This window comes from Cydia amplana, chromosome 8 (assembly GCF_948474715.1).
Source record: "Cydia amplana chromosome 8, ilCydAmpl1.1, whole genome shotgun sequence".
Lineage (NCBI taxonomy): Eukaryota > Metazoa > Arthropoda > Insecta > Lepidoptera > Tortricidae > Cydia > Cydia amplana.
Window position 1 is genome coordinate 17,156,048 of NC_086076.1, and position 18,501 is coordinate 17,174,548.

At 37.3% G+C, this 18,501-nt stretch overlaps 1 long non-coding RNA gene across 1 annotated transcript in view; it reads right to left on the minus strand.

Annotated features, from left to right (window-relative positions):
• The window catches only part of LOC134650165 (uncharacterized), a 74,240-nt gene extending 70,911 nt beyond the window's left edge, over window positions 1–3,329 (minus strand). Inside the window, exon 1 of the long non-coding RNA XR_010097026.1 lies at window positions 3,179–3,329. This is a non-coding gene — a long non-coding RNA (uncharacterized LOC134650165). The remainder of the gene's footprint in view (window positions 1–3,178) is intronic.
• Window positions 3,330–18,501: the final 15,172 nt, after the last annotated feature.

An 18,501-nucleotide genomic window follows, 5' to 3' on the forward strand; every position in this document is an offset into this window, starting at 1 on the left:
GTCCGTGCGTCTCGCTCGCGCCAAAACGTATACGGACAAGTAGGAGCGAAATGCACGCGGGACTAACATTAACAGTGTTTAGATATCATTGTGATATCACAATGTAAGTTGGAATTGACCTCTATGGCTCGTGCATTCGCTGCGAAGCAACGTCAGAGGGGCTACCGCAAAAACCGAATTTCGCAAATTGCGGGCATTTTTTTCTGTCGGATGCTAATTTTTTTTTTAATTACGCTAATTAAGAGAAAGATCCCCGCAATTTGCTAAATTCGATTTTCGCGGTAGCCCCTCAGTTGATTAGGACCGACCGGTATTAATTTTACATAAAAGCTTTTTAGAATTCCGCATCTTTGCAATTATCTCAACTCAAAGCGCAAGGTTATGTTCCAATGGTTCGATCAACAACTCGACTCGCGCACGCTGCACGCTGGCAACATTAATGAAACCACTCCGGTTGATTTACCTGACCCGCCTCCGTTGAAAGCTGCATTGTGTCCGTGAATTCGAGACAATTTCGTAAATTAATTCATTTGATTTACACAAAAGTAGCGACGAAAATTGCCCATATTTTCCAAGCTTTTATTTAACCTTGCCATGCATATTATATATGTTCGGGTCAAAACTCGCAAGCTAAATTAGACCCACTCCCAATTTATTCGATTGAGCTTTCACAAACTGGATGACAATGTAATATTATATATGGTACCATCGAAGTGATGTGATGATGAACACAGGGGGTGGTAATAGGAATTCCGTGATAAAACAACGCAACCTAATTGTGTTTGGGTTTGTTAGAATTGTCTCGATGAGTATTAGTTACCTGCTTAAAGAAAAGTACAGTCAGCGATAACAGCATGTATTAAAAATGAAATTTTGATAAAAAGTGTATTGTTCACAGTGCTTGTGAAATCATGTCAGAGAAAAGACTAAAATTCAAATCAAGACAACAATTATTTTACTAAATCTGAGATTAATCACAAATTGAACATTATATTCAAATATATTAACAATAAAAATAAGTGTGAATGGCTATGCGAGGGGAGTTTTTAAAACATGAATTACAGCCCAATCATTGTGAGTGCGCGCGACGTTGCAGTTGGTTATTTATTATTTCTAAAGATGTTTCTTTCAAAGCTTTCTGCCGTAACCGACCTTCTTAGGTTTCCATTATATTTTCCATTTTAAATTTAAAGTACTTTTCCGTGTGATTGTTATCGTTTAATGGATTTGTGCGTTTGATGAAAGCCGAAAGTTTTCTTTGAAAATAATTTTATAAGGTGTTGATATATTTTTTGTTGATAAAGATTGCGTGACTAGAATCTACAGATCTGGAAAAATAGAGTAAAAATAGCGTTAGTAGATTTAAATGCTTCATAAAAGGCTGAAAGATTTGGTTAGACCGTACATTTTTTAAATCATTTATCGGGAGCGTGTATCAACAAATTAAGAGTACTTAATTTTATAACGAATACTTTTTGTTTTTTTGGCTATGGAATATCAATATCACTACTGGAAACCACTATAATACAGTCATCTTAATCAATGTTAGCTGCCATGTATTACGTATGTGTAACGTAATTTCCCGCAGATGGATTTATAGCCGCATCGGCATAAGTCATACAGCAACAAATCTATCAGCAACATAAATAAACAAAAGCTTCAAATCAAAATCAATCGGTATTTTTATCACATTTCGTATCCCCAAAACATATCGTTTCACGGAGATCAAATCAAATCAATGCCCATTTTTCCGGATCATTGAATTTCTTACTCGTGAGCCGATTTTTCCGGATTCTAAAAATATTTACGGATTTTAATCATATGACATCTGACTGAGTTTATTTAGAAATAATCAGAGCCGCAAAAGCAGAACATGGGTCATTGTTCGTTATTAATTATAGAGAACGACATGTTGACCTTATATTAAATATCTTCAATTAGTTGGCAGGACACAGTGTGCGTGTGACACTATTAATAAGACACCTAGTAAGCTAGAAGCGGAGTTTCAGTGAGGATGATATGACTGTAATACTGGCAGCAGGTGCTGCAGTAAATTCTTTTAAAGAATAGATCCCATTAAAAACATTTCATGTAAAATTCGCCGCTACTCACAAGTCTTTACTTTAAAACGCCAAGCTCCTAAGTCCCCACTTTACTTCCTCCACATTAGTTTTAAAAATATGGCTTAGCCGTTTCATAGATCTATTGCATTACGACTATATTGAAGACATCCATTTAATTTCTTACCATTATATGTCAAACTCTCCGATCCGATGGACTCATTTACCGTAGGAAATTACATCACAAGACTAATAAAATACTTGAAAACATGAACACAATCCAAAATAATGACTGGCTAATGAAGTCCATAAGCTACGCAACAGTAGAATTGGATCACACTTTGTATTCCCATAGCATTCTGGACGTGGGCGAGCGTTTGGTTCAAGTGAACCAGTTTAAGAGTTTTAAGATCTATTTTTAGCCTTTTGATGGTGAGTTCTGACATCGGTTGCCATATTTACTACATTACTACAAAGGCGGCAACACTCTTTCAAAAAGTTGCATAAGAAAAAAAAACCGGCCAAGTGCGAGTCGGACTCTCGCACGGAGCGTTCCGCACCATCAACAAAAAATAGAGCAAAACAAGCAAAAAAATGGTCACCCATCCAAGTACTGACCCCGCCCGACGTTGCTTAACTTCGGTCAAAAATCACGTTTGTTGTATGGGAGCCCCACTTAAATCTTTATTTTATTCTGTTTTTAGTATTTGTTGTTATAGCGGCAACAGAAATACATCATCTGTGAAAATTTCAACTGTCTAGCTATCACGGTTCGTGAGATACAGCCTGGTGACAGACGGACGGACGGACGGACGGACGGACGGACGGACGGACGGACGGACAGCGGAGTCTTAGTAATAGGGTCCCGTTTTTAGGGTTCCGTAGCCAAATGGCAAAAAACGGAACCCTTATAGATTCGTCATGTCTGTCTGTCTGTCCGTCTGTCTGTCCGTCTGTCTGTCCGTCCGTATGTCACAGCCACTTTTCTCCGAAACTATAAGAACTATACTGTTGAAACTTGGTAAGTAGATGTATTCTGTGAACCGCATTAAGATTTTCACACAAAAATAGAAAAAAAACAATAAATTTTTGGGGTTCCCCATACTTCGAACTGAAACTCAAATTTTTTTTTTCATCAAACCCATACGTGTGGGGTATCTATGGATAGGTCTTCAAAAATGATATTGAGGTTTCTAATATCATTTTTTTCTAAACTGAATAGTTTGCGCGAGAGACACTTCCAAAGTGGTAAAATGTGTGTCCCCTCCCCCCTAACTTCTAAAATAAGAGAATGATAAAACTAAAAAAAATATATGATGTACATTACCATGTAAACTTCCACCGAAAATTGGTTTGAACGAGATCTAGCAAGTAGTTTTTTTTTAATACGTCATAAATCGCCTAAATACGGAACCCTTCATGGGCGAGTCCGACTCGCACTTGGCCGCTTTTTACCCTTTGGGTACGGAACCCTAAAAATACAAAAAGATGATGTTATACCGGGTGGCTAAAAAATTACTGCACTTCCGTTGCCAGGTTTTGAGATTATACTGAGCCACTTTTACTATGGGAACAACCCCGAAATCGAGAAAAAACAATTTGACTGTTCCATTTCCTATGGGAGGGTAAATATTTTATCGCGATTTCGGGGTTGGTCCCATAATAAAAGTAGCTCAGTATAATCCCAAAACCTCCCTGGCGACGAGAATACAGTTATTTTTTAGCCACCGCGTGTATATTCTTAGTAGGTAAATAATCTTAGTGTGCTTACAAAGGGTTAAAAAGATCTTAAGGTCGCAGTTAAAATGGTTTCTCTAAACCGAAGACTACATGGGAACACATACGGGTATTTTTAACATTCCGGACGCAGAGGTTGAACATAATTTCCCCCAGGACGGCCAACGGTTGACGGACCCATCGGTTACGGAAACATGCTCTGTGAATTATGCAGCTTTGTAGTTGTTAGCTTTGTAAAAGAGTAAATATATACACGATACTTATATAAAGACTATAATTGAAGGGAGAGGGAAAAAAGAGAGACAGAGGAAGACGGAGACGTGCGTTTTTGGACCAAACATAAGAGAAAATCAACGTAGTACCAAGCAGCACGTATCAGGAGCTCAAAACAGTGGCAGAGAGAAGATTAGCGGAATGACGATTACTCCACCGATAAGAGCCAGGCGGATAAAATTATGATGATAAAAGAATTTAATTTCTGATTCATTTTGTACCTTATCACAGTGACAATAGTATAAGGTCTTTAGCGATTTTCATATTGATTGTCACTGTGACAAGGCACGAAATGGGTCGGATATTAAATTCTTTGACTGTATGTACATACTTGTTACTGTACTGAGCTTCAAAATGAGGATTAGTGGTTCTCTTTATACATGTTTGACTATCGCCCTATAGTTTTAAAGATTAAAATAAATGCATTTGCAGTTTCCAACTTGCCATCCGAACGGCACCTCTACAATTCCATGCAAATTGTCATTACGATTGCTCTTGAGTAAGATTAAAGCTAGTCGATATAAAGGGCTCTTGTCTAAATTCCTAGTCCGTCTTAGTGAGATTAGTGCGGAGACGTGGCGTTCCGGTTCGAGCACGTTTACCGATCAGACGAATTAACGAGAATCCCCTCTGCATTCAGCGTAACAAGGTTTCGCTGATTGATGTCTTAGCCCGAATTCTTGTTCTTATGGAACTATGGAACATAATTATTATAACAATATACAGCATGAAGTTGGCAAAAGGTTGGTTAATGTACCTATGTTTATTAAACATTGTTTAAGTTCCCGATATCGAACAATTTGGCCTCAACCCACTTCACTTTAATTGAACTTTACAATACCTACAATACAAATCCTTTTTATTGCACAACCTCAATAAAACATTTACAAAGAGACACACATAATACATGAAAACAGAGGTAATAACAGGCGGTCTTATCGCTAAAGAGCGATCTCTTCCAGGAAACCTTTAGGTAGTGGAAAAATAAAAAAAAGTAAAAATTATTTATTAACCATGAAGAATTGTTTAAGTACAGTATGCAGTTTATCAACGACTTACACACTAGGCTAAGCCTGTATCGTGAAAGTCAGCTACATGCGTAAATTAACCAAGTAAGTAACAGCGGCTTGAAGAATCCGATACATATAGGTAGTGCATGCAAACTTACACTAAGTATTTAAATAATACATTTAAAGATATTATTGAAAATGATAATATTGATCGAACTTTAGTATGAACTTTAGTATGGAACACCTGATTTTTTCGTTTGGGATTCCAGGGCTGCTTACAGTAATGAGTACAGTTGCTTATTATATAATAATCTTATCATCTAAAAAAATTACTCCGTATTTATTTTCTAGTACCTAAATTGTGGATGTTAAGGCTTCGTCACACAGGCGCGTTTTCCGGGCGGCGCGTGAGCGGGGCGTGAGCGTTTTATATGTAAAAGCGGCGCGCCCCGCTTACGCGCCGCCCGGATAACGCGCCTGTGTGACGAAGCCTTTAACATACAATTTGTGCTCAGTGTAACTCATAACTAAGCATGCAAACATTAGGTACCTTACCTACACATAGGTACAAGACAATTCAATGCTGCCATGAGCGTTAGATGCGTAAATCCCGAACAACGGTCAACGTTTCACATTTCCAACATGAAATAGTTCTAATACCTATAGCTAGCTACCAGTGCTAGCACTAATAATCCCCTTCCAAATATCTCGGATTGACTCACTGTAGGTACGCTATCTTGTTTCACGGACTGACTGAGCTGACGATTTTAGGGATGTGTTCATTCGGTAACAGGCGTATTCTAATAGTATTTTATTAAAAAAAAAAACTGTTTATTTTTAATCAAGAGGTTAGTTGTACAATCAATCTCAGTTACAATCTCTATATTTGGAGATTATTTAAACTAAGCTTAGCCTTATATGTGAACTTATATTGTTTTGTTACAGTTAGTTAGTGCTTACATGTTAATACTAGTTATATCTTACATTAATTCATGTTAATCAGTGCTCTCTTAAGTGTACTCTTTGCTTTATCAGGATATTTTTCTAAAGTTTCTACTACTTGTTTGGGTAAGCTGTTCAGGATATTAGGTAGGTATATTGACCAAAGCCTTTTCCCATATTCATTGGTGCTATTAGGTATTTTAAAGTATGGTTCATTGGTTAGGGTCCGGAGGTGGGAGGGTCTTTTATACCTGTCTAGCTGCCCCAATAAGTGTTTATATTCTAATATCACAGCAAGTTTTGCTTTATCATATACACTAAATATTCTACAGTATTTAAACAATTTATGATAATTATTTTTATATTGAAGTTTTATTTTTAGAGGAACTATTGTTTGTATTGATTGTATTATACAATCGTGTTAATATAATAGCGACTAGAGAGCTTTATTTCATGCATGTAACTCATTATACAGGATGTAACAAAAATAGTGGGGTCCGTTTATTTAGTATCGTGTTCTGATTAGGAAAAAGATGAAGATTTTTTTTTAGAACACACATTATATGGAAAATCAGTACATTATAACAATCTTAAAAATAAATACTACTACAATATAACAAAGATGGATAATCTGGTTAATTATAGGAATAGGTAGGTACATTATTCGCTACGTCTAATATTACCCAGATTTAAAACTTGTCTGTAGTGCACTCAAAATGTAATGCGAGTCAAAATGAACCTCGCAGGTGTTGGCGCGAGAGGCAATTGTCATAAGCAGCTTCTTGGCACCGCAACGAGGTCGCACTTCATCCTCTAGTGTTGCGACAGTATCGATAAATGTGATATTTAATTATTTTCCCGATTTGTTTGCAACGTATTTGCTTTTTTTATGTAACAGGAAGAAAACGAGTAGACGAGCCGCCTGATGGAAAGCAGTCATCGCCGCCCATGGACATAAGCAACATCAGAGGAGCCACTTATGCGTTGCTGACCTTTGAGAACCCTAAATACCTGCTTCTTGAAGAACCCCATGTCATAGCGCAAGGGAAACACTTCGGAAGGTAGCTCATTCCACAACTTGCACGTTCTGGGCAAAAACGAGCGAGATGCCGCTTAGTCTATGAATTTAATAACATTATTGGGTAAGTATTTAGTCGATTAATTGTTTTGCTTAACTTTGTATTATAATTCAAAAATGACGAAGCGTGTTGCGGATATCATCATTGTTTTTTTTTGGATTAAGAATGTTGGTGATATGTATTTGTCTAAACCTGCGTTGTGGATGTTTTGTATACAAGCTAAATTATTTTTAAGGTTTTGTTTGATTATTTAGAAATATTCTTCGTTTAGTTGATTAAATTACATAAACGTCGACATTTTAAAAACTACAATTTCCTCTTTACATATACCATTTACCTCTGTGTAATATAGATTTAATTTCATTTCAAATAACCATAATATTTTGTAGTCGTTTTCATATTACCCTGAAAATCAATAATGTACGAGTAGAATTATGTAAGTACCTATGATTATTTCTAAAAGGACCCAGGGCGCAGCCCATGTAAAATAATTATCCACCTTTATGGGTTACAAACATCGATAAATTCCGGGATAATCACTAGAATTTATCTATTTTACTTTGCTCCGCGTGAGCGTGTTAAGAGCTATTTTGCCATCATGTAGGGTGACCAGTCAATCTGATATCTGTAGAGATGTCGTAGTCAGATCGTATAATCCGCCGTATTACATTACGGCTAGCCGTTATCAAAAACAGGGGCGTTTTGAAATGCGGCGGTTCGACGATTAGCCGGATTGTCATTGCGATACGTTCTTCAATAAGGCGGCCTACGTTTAGCCGCATCGTATTTAAATTGTAGAGTGACCAGTTCTTTCGGTCGCCTACGTAACCGGAGTTTGACAATGTTTGCAATTTAATTTATTTTTACCATGGTCCCACCGCACTACATGTGTTTCTTTTCCAAAACATTACCTTCACAATTTAAATAGACGGAGCCCCGCTTTGCGGGGCTGCTATTTCTGGGCGGTTTGCCCTTCGGGCATCTGAAGCTACCTAAAGAACCTAACCTACTTACCTACCTACGCCTTTTTCCCCAAAGTGTAATGTTTTCACGGACGTCTCACTAAATCAATAGGCAGGTAGATTAGGTTCGTTAGGTAGTTTCAGATGCCCGAAGGGCAAATCGCTCAGAAATAGGAGTTCGCGGGGTCCGTCTAGTTAAGTTGCGAAGGAAATGTTTTTTGAAAAGAAACAGTCCGACGACCTCCAGATTTGATGGACACCCCAGCGTTTTTCATAGTTTGTTGTTGTTATGTCAGGCAGCGCCACGAGTGTTAAAAATGGGAACTAAAAACTGTCAAAGCGGCGGCTAATGACTCGCTGTATTACATTACGGCTAGCCGTGTTGAAGAACGTATGGCGCCGAATACATTCCGGCGGATTCTCATTCAGCCGCATTCAATCCGGCTAATCGTTAAACCGCCGCATTTCAAAACGCCCCTGTTTTTGATAACGGCTAGCCGTATTGTAATACGGCGGATTATATGATCCGACTGCGACAGAGACACTACGTTCCATTTTTAGACGGTAGAGAATTGAAAATGGAATTTTAAAATATAAATATGAATTAATTAATTTTGTGTGCAAGAGAAAAAATTGTAAAAGTTTCCCGTATAGTGCTAAATAAAGTACTTTCAGTGGTTTACAAGTGAATTAAATTGAGTTAAACAAGATGGAGCAGTATCAAAGAGCGGCTAGTAAATACAGAAGACTAACAACCTCTATACAGTGTGTAAATCCAATACGGGCGAATATTTAAACGGTGGTTAGCATAGGACCTAAAAAGTATATTGAGATAGATTTTACTTAGAAATGCATTGAAAATTTTAACCATACAAAATAATTCGGCCCGCAATGTAATACACCACACAAGTTACGGGATACGAGCTTTTTAAAGTAACTGTCAACGCTTGTTGGCAGTTACTATAAAAAGCTCGTATCTAGTAATGTCATGTCATCTTCTGTTTCTTAATGTTTGCAGTACATTGCTGCTCGGTACATGTGGAAAAAATTAATCACGGGGTCATAATTAAGTGTAACTTAAAAAAACATTTTAATTAATGATAAGACGGGTAAATTCTATATCTGGTTTAATTTATTGCCCGTATTAGACTTACACACTGTATATAATCCGCGTGCTTCGTTTTATCGTTGGTAGCGCGATATGTATATAACTTTGAAACGTAAAATTGAACCTGACTCGACGCTACGCGTAGACACAAATAGTTCAAGTAAGTAGGTATTTTATTTAAAAGTGCCATCTGGTGAACTCTCTGAAACGGTTAAAAAACTTAAAAGTAGGTATGACATTCATTCAGTATGTTTATAGTTTATGCGTATTTATGAGTACTGGTTTTCTCTTTATTTATTGCTCTCGTCTTCCTTTATGTGTATCCAAAATTCTCATATTGCTATTTGTCCATATTAAATTGTCTTTCACCTGTTAGTGTTTGATCCTTTCGCATTTTCTCAAAGGTTAGCTGGAAGAGATCCCTTTTATGGATAAGTTCGCCTTTGTACATAACATTCTTATTTTTGTTTTGTTTTTGTCCGTTTTATACCTGTTTCTGTGCAATAAAGTGACATACATACATACATACATTCATTCATAAAGTAGGTATGCACTTAAGTAGCTTGATTTACGCGGCGTTATATACCAACCATCTGATTTAGGACCTTATAATCATTGATCGTTAATTTTCCAGCATTGTTGGTTAAAAGCATCTGTATGCCCTACTCTAGGTGGAATAGATAATTAGGGTTAATAACAGTAATATTAACCTTAACCAATCCTCTCCCTAGAATTTTTTTTAAGAAAATCCTTTATTTTTACTATGCTGCACCAAAATTGCTGGAAAATTAACGATCACTGCTTATAATAATACTTAATAGGAAGCAAAAATAAAAACGAAAACAAAAAATATAACAGTATCAAAATTCCATTTAGTGACACCCGTCTGGTCACCCTAGCCGCTCGGTAACAAGAGGAGGGTGTGGTATAATGGTGATGATACTCGTCAAAACTTGTAAACAATACCGCCGGTTCCCTGACACTGCGGGGTTGCGTAATGCATCGCAATCATAATGTGTTTTTTAGTGTTTAGTTATATTTTTATAATATGTATGCTAGTTTTAAGGTATTTATGTATGGGCCACTAGTTGCCTGAAATAAACGATTTCATTCATTCATTCAATACACTCTTCACCATTTTCGTATTCGTCGTGTCGAGCTAAGAGGACTTGAAATAATTACTCTTTGGAGTCTTAAATTGTGGCTCAAATGCGACAAATTAGAGAAATACATAATAATAAGTATTAGGGCTCATTTAGACGATGCGAGAACTCGCATGCGAGTTTCATTACATTGCGTGTTTTGATTGGTCAGTTGAATTGGACGTAACCAACAGTCCGCAATGTACCTAAAACCGCATGCAAGTTCGCGCGCCGTTTGATCAACCCTTACCTTACTTAGGTATCTAAAATCAACGTCGGCGTGCAGTTCGGTTGCAGTCCGTCTGTACCGGCCTTAAGTGGTCGATCTACACGGCGTCGCTTTGTATTAAAGGAAAATACCTACAATAAAGACTATATCCAATGTGCAATTATTGTAATTAATTGAAAATTAATTTATTATGACGTATCAAAGCGTTAGAAGACGGAGCAGGAATCCTGTACTGAAAATTATACTGATGATCCTTCAAGATATATTTGTACATATACATATTTTTGTATATGTAACTCTTACTGTCTCCTCCATATATAATTGTTTACGTTGAAATAAATGATATCAATAAAATAGGTACGATCTATCATTATAATTATGAAAAATTACATTACCTAGTATTAGTTAGTAATCACTAATCACTAAAAAAATGGTAGCAGAATAGAAATATAAAATCTGTTCTTCACTCACTTTAATTCCATCTTAAATTTTGTTCAAATTTACTTTATAAATGCACACAAATGCTTCAGCCACATTTCTCGTAACAAAATAGTAGTGTTAAACATTGTTACAATAACAAATTATTTTGTACAACTTTTACAGTACAAGCATGAAGAAAAGGTAAAAGCTGTATAAAATTAACTTGTTATTCGAACAATAGGATATAGATATCCCAGGGCTGACAATAAATAAAATTAAAGAAAAGATCATCGCGTATGTTTATATCAAAGGTGTCGACTGCGTTATCTCGCCTCGTCGCCAAAATTAACGGCTTTGTTATTCTCATCGCCTATTTAGTATGGCCGAGTCTTAACCTCCTTCAAACCAGTATTTGCAGTCTTCGGGCTTACACATTGTTACAGATCTTAACGTTAAACTGGTCAGCTCTAGAAATTGATTCCTCAGGGTATGCAAGCAATAGGAATAACGTATCCAGGGTCGTTCCGACGATAAATTACAGCCCGTTTTGATCCCACTCCTCGGATAAATCATGTGTGAAAACAGAATGAGAATTCGATGGAACCCTGTTTATTCGGATTTGGAAGACCGTTCGCGGCTTTTGAAGGCTCTTATTTGAGGGTGCAATACAATTGATCAAATATGTACCTACATAAAGGAGTGAATAATAAAATCTCATTTCTTTTGTCAAGCGCTAAAGTAAGACGCATTCTAATGTAGCAAGCAACATACGTAGCAAAAACCTATGATAACAAAAGATTTGGTGCAACCGGCTTTTAGTTAGTATTGTTGTCATATATTAGCATGCGGAGGGTTGTTAAAGAAAATAATAAACCAGTCTTAAAGCAGTGCTCGTCTTTGACTCGCGTTCCCTGTGCCTTACATACTAAACATGGCGAAGTCGGTCGGTAAGGTATTTATTTAAATACCAACGCTTGTCCGGTATAAAGTAAACTCACTGTATCTTACGAGGAAACACGTTATTTATATCCACTGCGGTTCAATGGGATTCAAGTGTAAAAACCAGCGGATAGACCCTAAGATAGACAATACAAGGACACATTCCGGGGACGGGGTATTCCGAAAAGTTTTCGCATAAATCAGTGAGCAAACTTTATTCAAACGACTCTCTGGCGACACCCGTTCGGATCTAGCGTCAGAAACTTTACGGAGTGGCTTCTTGTAAAAGTGTTAAGTACTATGAACATATATTTGGTGTATAAGCCGTGTGGTGTGGGAATATTCTAGTTACAATATAAAATTTACTTTCGTAGAGAATATCTGGAAAAAACTATATCTTTCTGAGTGCATCGTGCCTTCAAAGTCACAAAAATCCTAAACGCTCTAAGCTCTCCTTTTCAGCTTTCTACGGTTACTTACTTTCGGATTTTACTCGCGTGATTCGATCGAAACAGACTCTCAAAACATTGTGAGTTAAATAAAATATGTGCGCTAGATCTGAAAGCAAGCACAAAACCGTTTCAAACCAATTCGTTATTTCAGCTATTGAATCAAACGAAACCATTTCAGCTTAGGTCGAAAAACTTCCTATAGAACGTAAAACATCGTTCATTCATTAACAACCATTCAGGCGTCAGCCGCGGAGCGCCGACTTGGCAATTCATTTTACATCTGACCTAAATCCAACCATTTTGCACGTAACTCTAATATATATTCCGTGTTTAATTGTTTGTTTAAACAACGGGGTTTAGCGTGTAAGCGCTTTTTCGTTGCGGATAGAAGTACAAAGAACATATTATGAACAGATTTAATGTTTGTGTTCAGAACAATATTTAACAGACTTTCAAAGAATGAAACACGTGTAGCTAAATGTTCGGTCAAATGGGGTAACTGGGACAGTTAGGTTAACAATAGACAAAGGAAATATTTCGTAATTATATGAATGTTGTTGACAGGTGTACTTTAAAAAAATTTTGAATCATGAGTTTTACAGTTAGGTATATGCAATAATTAATTTTGTATTAAGCAGGGACGTACCTAATTAAATGTAGTGTTTATTTCCTTTTTTTACAGGGTTTTATTGAACTTGCAATATTTGTAGGTGAATATTTATGCATGTTCGGATCAAATCTAGAATTTATTGAACAAAAACATAACAAACATGACACAAAAAAAAAAAAAAAACAATAAATTGTATAAGCTACATAAGACCTACTTCCCATTATTCGATTGAGCTGAAACTTCACATAACACATACTTGCGTAAGTTGGGTGACAATGCAACCGGAAGTGGCTATAGGAAAATAAAGATTGAAAGTATATCTAAAGTTTTCGCATTTCGATATCTAGCTTTATCTCCTTGATCGCAGCCCGACTTGTCGCCGGCACGTGCGCTCTGAATGTTTATTGCATTCAGATTGCGGCATAACTTGTCCTCGTTATAATAAGGGGATTTCGACGTTAACCAGGGAACCCAGTTACTCAGGATATAGAGATTATGTCAACAAACAAAATTCTTAAATGAACAAGACATTGTTCCTACCTTCGTCATTGTACCTGTGACATTCTTTGAAACAAATTATTGAGGAATTTATGTACAAACACTCATGCATAACGATGAAGAATTAAATTCGATTTTTAACACGCTTTTATTAGGTCGACCTGTATGTAACTATGTAGGTAATGGAATCTTGCAAGTTAAATTTGATCCACTTCCCGGTTTCCGATTGAGCTGAAATTTTGCATACATATGTAAGTCGGGTGACAATGCAATATATGGTACCATCGAGCTGATCTGATAATGGAGACAGGAGGTGGCCATAGGAACTCTGTGATGAAACAACGCAACCTAATTGTGTTAGGGGTTTTTAGAATTGTCTCGATGAATATTAGTTGTCTATCGTAAGAAGACTACGGTCAGCGATAAAAGCTTGTACCAGAAATGAAATTTTTGCCAAAAACTTATTAAAATTATATTTTCGAACGAGCGAGCGAAGCGAAGCGAAGTTCTTACATTCGACTTTGAACACGCGGCTGGCTAGCGGCACGTCTCGGCATTTCGATGTTTTTAAGCTGAACTGTCAGAAGATAGTTTGATACTCAATAACTTACATAAATTTGTTCTAATTTAAATGAAATTGGGTAAACGTGTAGTCGAGGGAATTATATTTTAGTCATTAAATTATGAGCAGGCCCGATCAAGAGGTTATTGAGCTAGAAGAGCTTAGAAGGCCAAAAAGCTGTTTGTGAGAGGTCTTGCTATTCTGGTCATTTTTTTGCAAGAAACATGGTCGAGTTTAGTATCAAATGAAAGTGCTCGACTTACACTTTTATAATATCGTTTTTAAATTTACCATTTTGAAATAATTAGCAAGATAAAAATAAAATAGAATAAACATAATATATGTATTTGACATTTGACAGGAAATATTTCGGGTTAGCACAGATACAGTTTATTTTAATCTCTATGGTGGTGACTTAAATCCAGGGGAGGGACAGCCGTATACGAAGCCCTTTATTCGAAAAAATAGCGCCATCTATATTACTTAACGCTAAACTTGTAAATGGCGCTTCAAAATTGATGCAAAAAAGCAAATCTTCTCAGTAGAAAAAGGCGCGAAACCCAAATTTTCTATGAGACCATATCCCTTCGCGCCTACATTTTTTCTACTGACAAGATCTGCTTGGCCAACTATATTATACATACTACTCTTTGCTTAAATCAATCAGTTAAGGGCTCCACATATACCTTGCAATAAATCCACGCGATTTTTGATCCACTGCCGCCTATAGAGCGACATAAAATAGTAGAAATTAAATAAAATGGAACTCAAAAATGTCCATACTAAATTGTTGCCATGTGTAAGCATTTTACGTCAAAAATGTGACAGTTACGTAGAAAGTGGCGCCCTCATTTATTTTCTATTATTTTATGTCGCACTATACGAGTACCTAAGTAGGTGCATCAAAGTCAATCGCTATATAATTTTTTGTTAACCGCGAGTTCTCAGTTCGGGGCGAACTACTAGTATTATCAATGTTCGGTCAATGTTCGGTTTGCATTGGTCGCAGAATTACCAGTTACGATACGATTAAATGACTGACGAACTTCCAGTGATCGTATAAAAATACTTTAAAACTCAAGTCATGTCATTACACAATACTAATAAGCTTTTGTTCATTTCATTGTACAATTTATTTCCTTTATATTCATCAAAATTACATCCCTTTTTACGATAATGACACAAACGTCACGTCGCTCGCTGGATTAAAACGCAGTCGGTGTCGCGGCTTGTAAAAACCTTTGTTCATCTCTCGAACAGAAAGTCTTAAGCGACACAAATGCTCAATTGGAATGAGCCCTTTTTTTTACAAAGACCCAGCTTTGTTGTGCAAAGGAGACAGGAAAAGCGGCCAAGTGCGAGTCGGACTCGCCCATGAAGGGTTCCGTATTTAGGCGATTTATGACGTATATAAAAAAAACTACTTACTAGATCTCGTTCAAACCAATTTTCGGTGGAAGTTTACATGGTAATGTACATCATATATTTTTTTTAGTTTTATCATTCTCTTATTTTAGAAGTTACAGGGGGGGGACACACATTTTACCACTTTGGAAGTGTCTCTCGCGCAAACTATTCAGTTTAGAAAAAAATGATATTAGAAACCTCAATATTATTTTTGAACACCTATCCATAGATACCCCACACGTAATGGTTTGATGAAAAAAAAATTTTTGAGTTTCAGTTCGAAGTATGGGGAACCCCAAAAATTTATTGTTTTTTTTCTATTTTTGTGTGAAAATCTTAATGCGGTTCACAGAATACATCTACTTACCAAGTTTCAACAGTATAGTTCTTATAGTTTCGGAGAAAAGTGGCTGTGACATACGGACGGACAGACAGACGGACAGACGGACAGACAGACAGACATGACGAATCTATAAGGGTTCCGTTTTTTGCCATTTGGCTACGGAACCCTAAAAAGTACTGTCTGTAAAAATCAAGCAAATTGCTCTCCGAATTTCAAGGAAATTTAATGGAAGCCGGATACGAATATCTGCTATTGGAATTGGATTTATTATTTCAATGGAATTTATTTGGTGATTGTTGTTTTTGGTTGTTCTCAATTACAATGTGATGTTTACAGAAACAACGTTTCCTAAAATAATAAATTTAGTCACAAATTCACTCATGTTGAAAACTGCATGCATGCTTTACCTTTCAAAGTCGCGTCGCGTCGCGTCGCATCTCTTCACAGCTTGTCGCGTTCAGCCACTGGCGTGACGACACAGCTGTCGGCGATTGTCACGCTGTTGAATACATTTTCAAACTCGTCTTCTTTGCCTTGGTGGAAAAAGACGCAAGTAAAAGGCGAAGGAGATTTTATATTTATGGTGTTAGGTTGAGTAAGGGGCTACGACAGAAAACCTCTAAGATTGCCGGGGCTTTCCGATTTCTCTTTATTCGGTTCATATTTAATATATGATATCTTGGTCGAAGTGGAAGTGGAAGTGGAGTGGTCTTAATGGCTCTCCAAGACTGTTTACCGGTCCGGTGCTGCCATGTACTACCAGGCCCCGTAGCCAACATGCCAATCGCTAACGCTTTGTAGCGAACGAAACGCAACTGTCACTGTCGCACTAACATGGAAGAGTGATAGAGAGACACAAAGCGATTCGATGGCGAAGCGCAAGCGATCGTCACCTTGGCTAGGCCGCCAGTAGAGGACTTAAAAACATGGATATGAGCTCCGCTCAAGCCACTGCCATATAGGAGCTTGATTTCCGCTGTCAGCTATTCATTTAAGCCACCATCCCGCCGGCGCCGGGCGCCCATAATTGGTAGAATTCCTATCACGTATCAAAAGCCGTGTCGCTCGCAGGCGCCCGATAAAGCGAACTTCCTGAGTTCATTCTAATTCCGAAAAGAATTTACGAACCCAAAAATTAAATAGCCGAATTAGTTTACGTCAAAAAAATGCCCTCGGCCCTTCTTTGTTATCGTTTTGAAGTTCGATTTAAAGGAATTGTTGGCTTAGTTGTTATAATCTGTAGTCTCTTTGACTCAAATGTGCAATAGTAAGAGGCAGATTTTTTTTGATTTTCTATTTTCGCGGGAGACCTTCAGGGACCAGTGTGAATAAGCGAGTGTGTTGCACAAAATAGGCCTCCTAAGATCGGAATTATACGACAAATGCGCCAACTTCTAAGCGTTTTACAAACGGAATGACTTGGAAACGGATTTCAATCGTCCTCGAAGTGAAGACAGTTTGATGCACCGAGGACTTGCATACATTTGCAAGATTAAGTGGAACCATGGGAGTCTCGGTTTGAATGCGGTCGACAGTATTTACATATTTACAGCGACGGAATAGGTATGTATAGACGAAGCTCGATTTTGGATTTTAAGGGACAGCCCATATGACTGTGTCAGTCATGTTATGTCACTGAAAGTTATGCCTTCTCCATGATAAATATACTTGGCCATTAAAAAAATCCCGTCTATAAAAAAAGTTGTGGTTGGTTAATACAAGTTTTGATTATCCGAAATTAAATTATAATAGAGTCTGTGCGGAAAGAGAAGAGTCGTGAAATGTATGGGATCCGATACATTTCACGACTCTTCTCTTTACGCACAGACTCTACATAGTTGGTCAAACCAATTTATCAGTAAATAAGAACAAAAAAACTATACTCGTCCTTTTCTTTTGGGTGCTTGGTCTCTGTGTTTGAAATGAGACAGTCCTTTGACAAACTATAATGTAAGTATAGTATGTCGAACCTCTTGTGCGGCATTAAATATAACATGCACACAGTCCAGATGAGTCGCTTGCACAACCCCGTGGGGTCTTTTTTGAACTGTAGTCAAATTTCTATACTTTAGTTCGTTGCAAGTACGGAACTAGGACTGCTGTTTGGTGCGTAGACGAAATTCGTTTACTGCTTGAATAAAGACAATTTAAATTGTAATAATTATTAAGTTTAAATTATTGCTGTCGATGTCATTTGCCATACGGCAACGAAAACAATACCTCTTGCCGCCTTGTTGGACTCATTTTATCAAGGTGATTGACAGATCGCTTTTCGCTCCTGTAACGCTGTAGCAGAAACCTTACTTACATCTATTTTGATAGCAATGATAGCACACGCAGTGCAAGTGTTATTTTAAACGTCAAACTTTTATGAAATTATGACGAATTAATAACACTTGCACTGCGTATTGTAAGTACTTAACTAAATCTTAAATTCTAGAAACGTTAGTCCGTGTTTCAGTTATCACAACTGATATGTAGCTAGTTCTGTTAACGGTAGCGTTGTACGATAATCCTTCCTAGAAATTCTATATTCCGCATGAAACGTAAACCCACAAGGCGTCCTGATATTCAGTAATCACCGAGCATACCGAGGCCGGCATAGTAGCGGCCACAGAACAAGTAGAATGGCGATGCGAGCAGGATACGTGTCGCCGCCGGTTATGAGCAAACGCTCGCATGCTAGTACTCGCCCGCGCTGACCGAAAAACGTAAACATGCCTTTTGC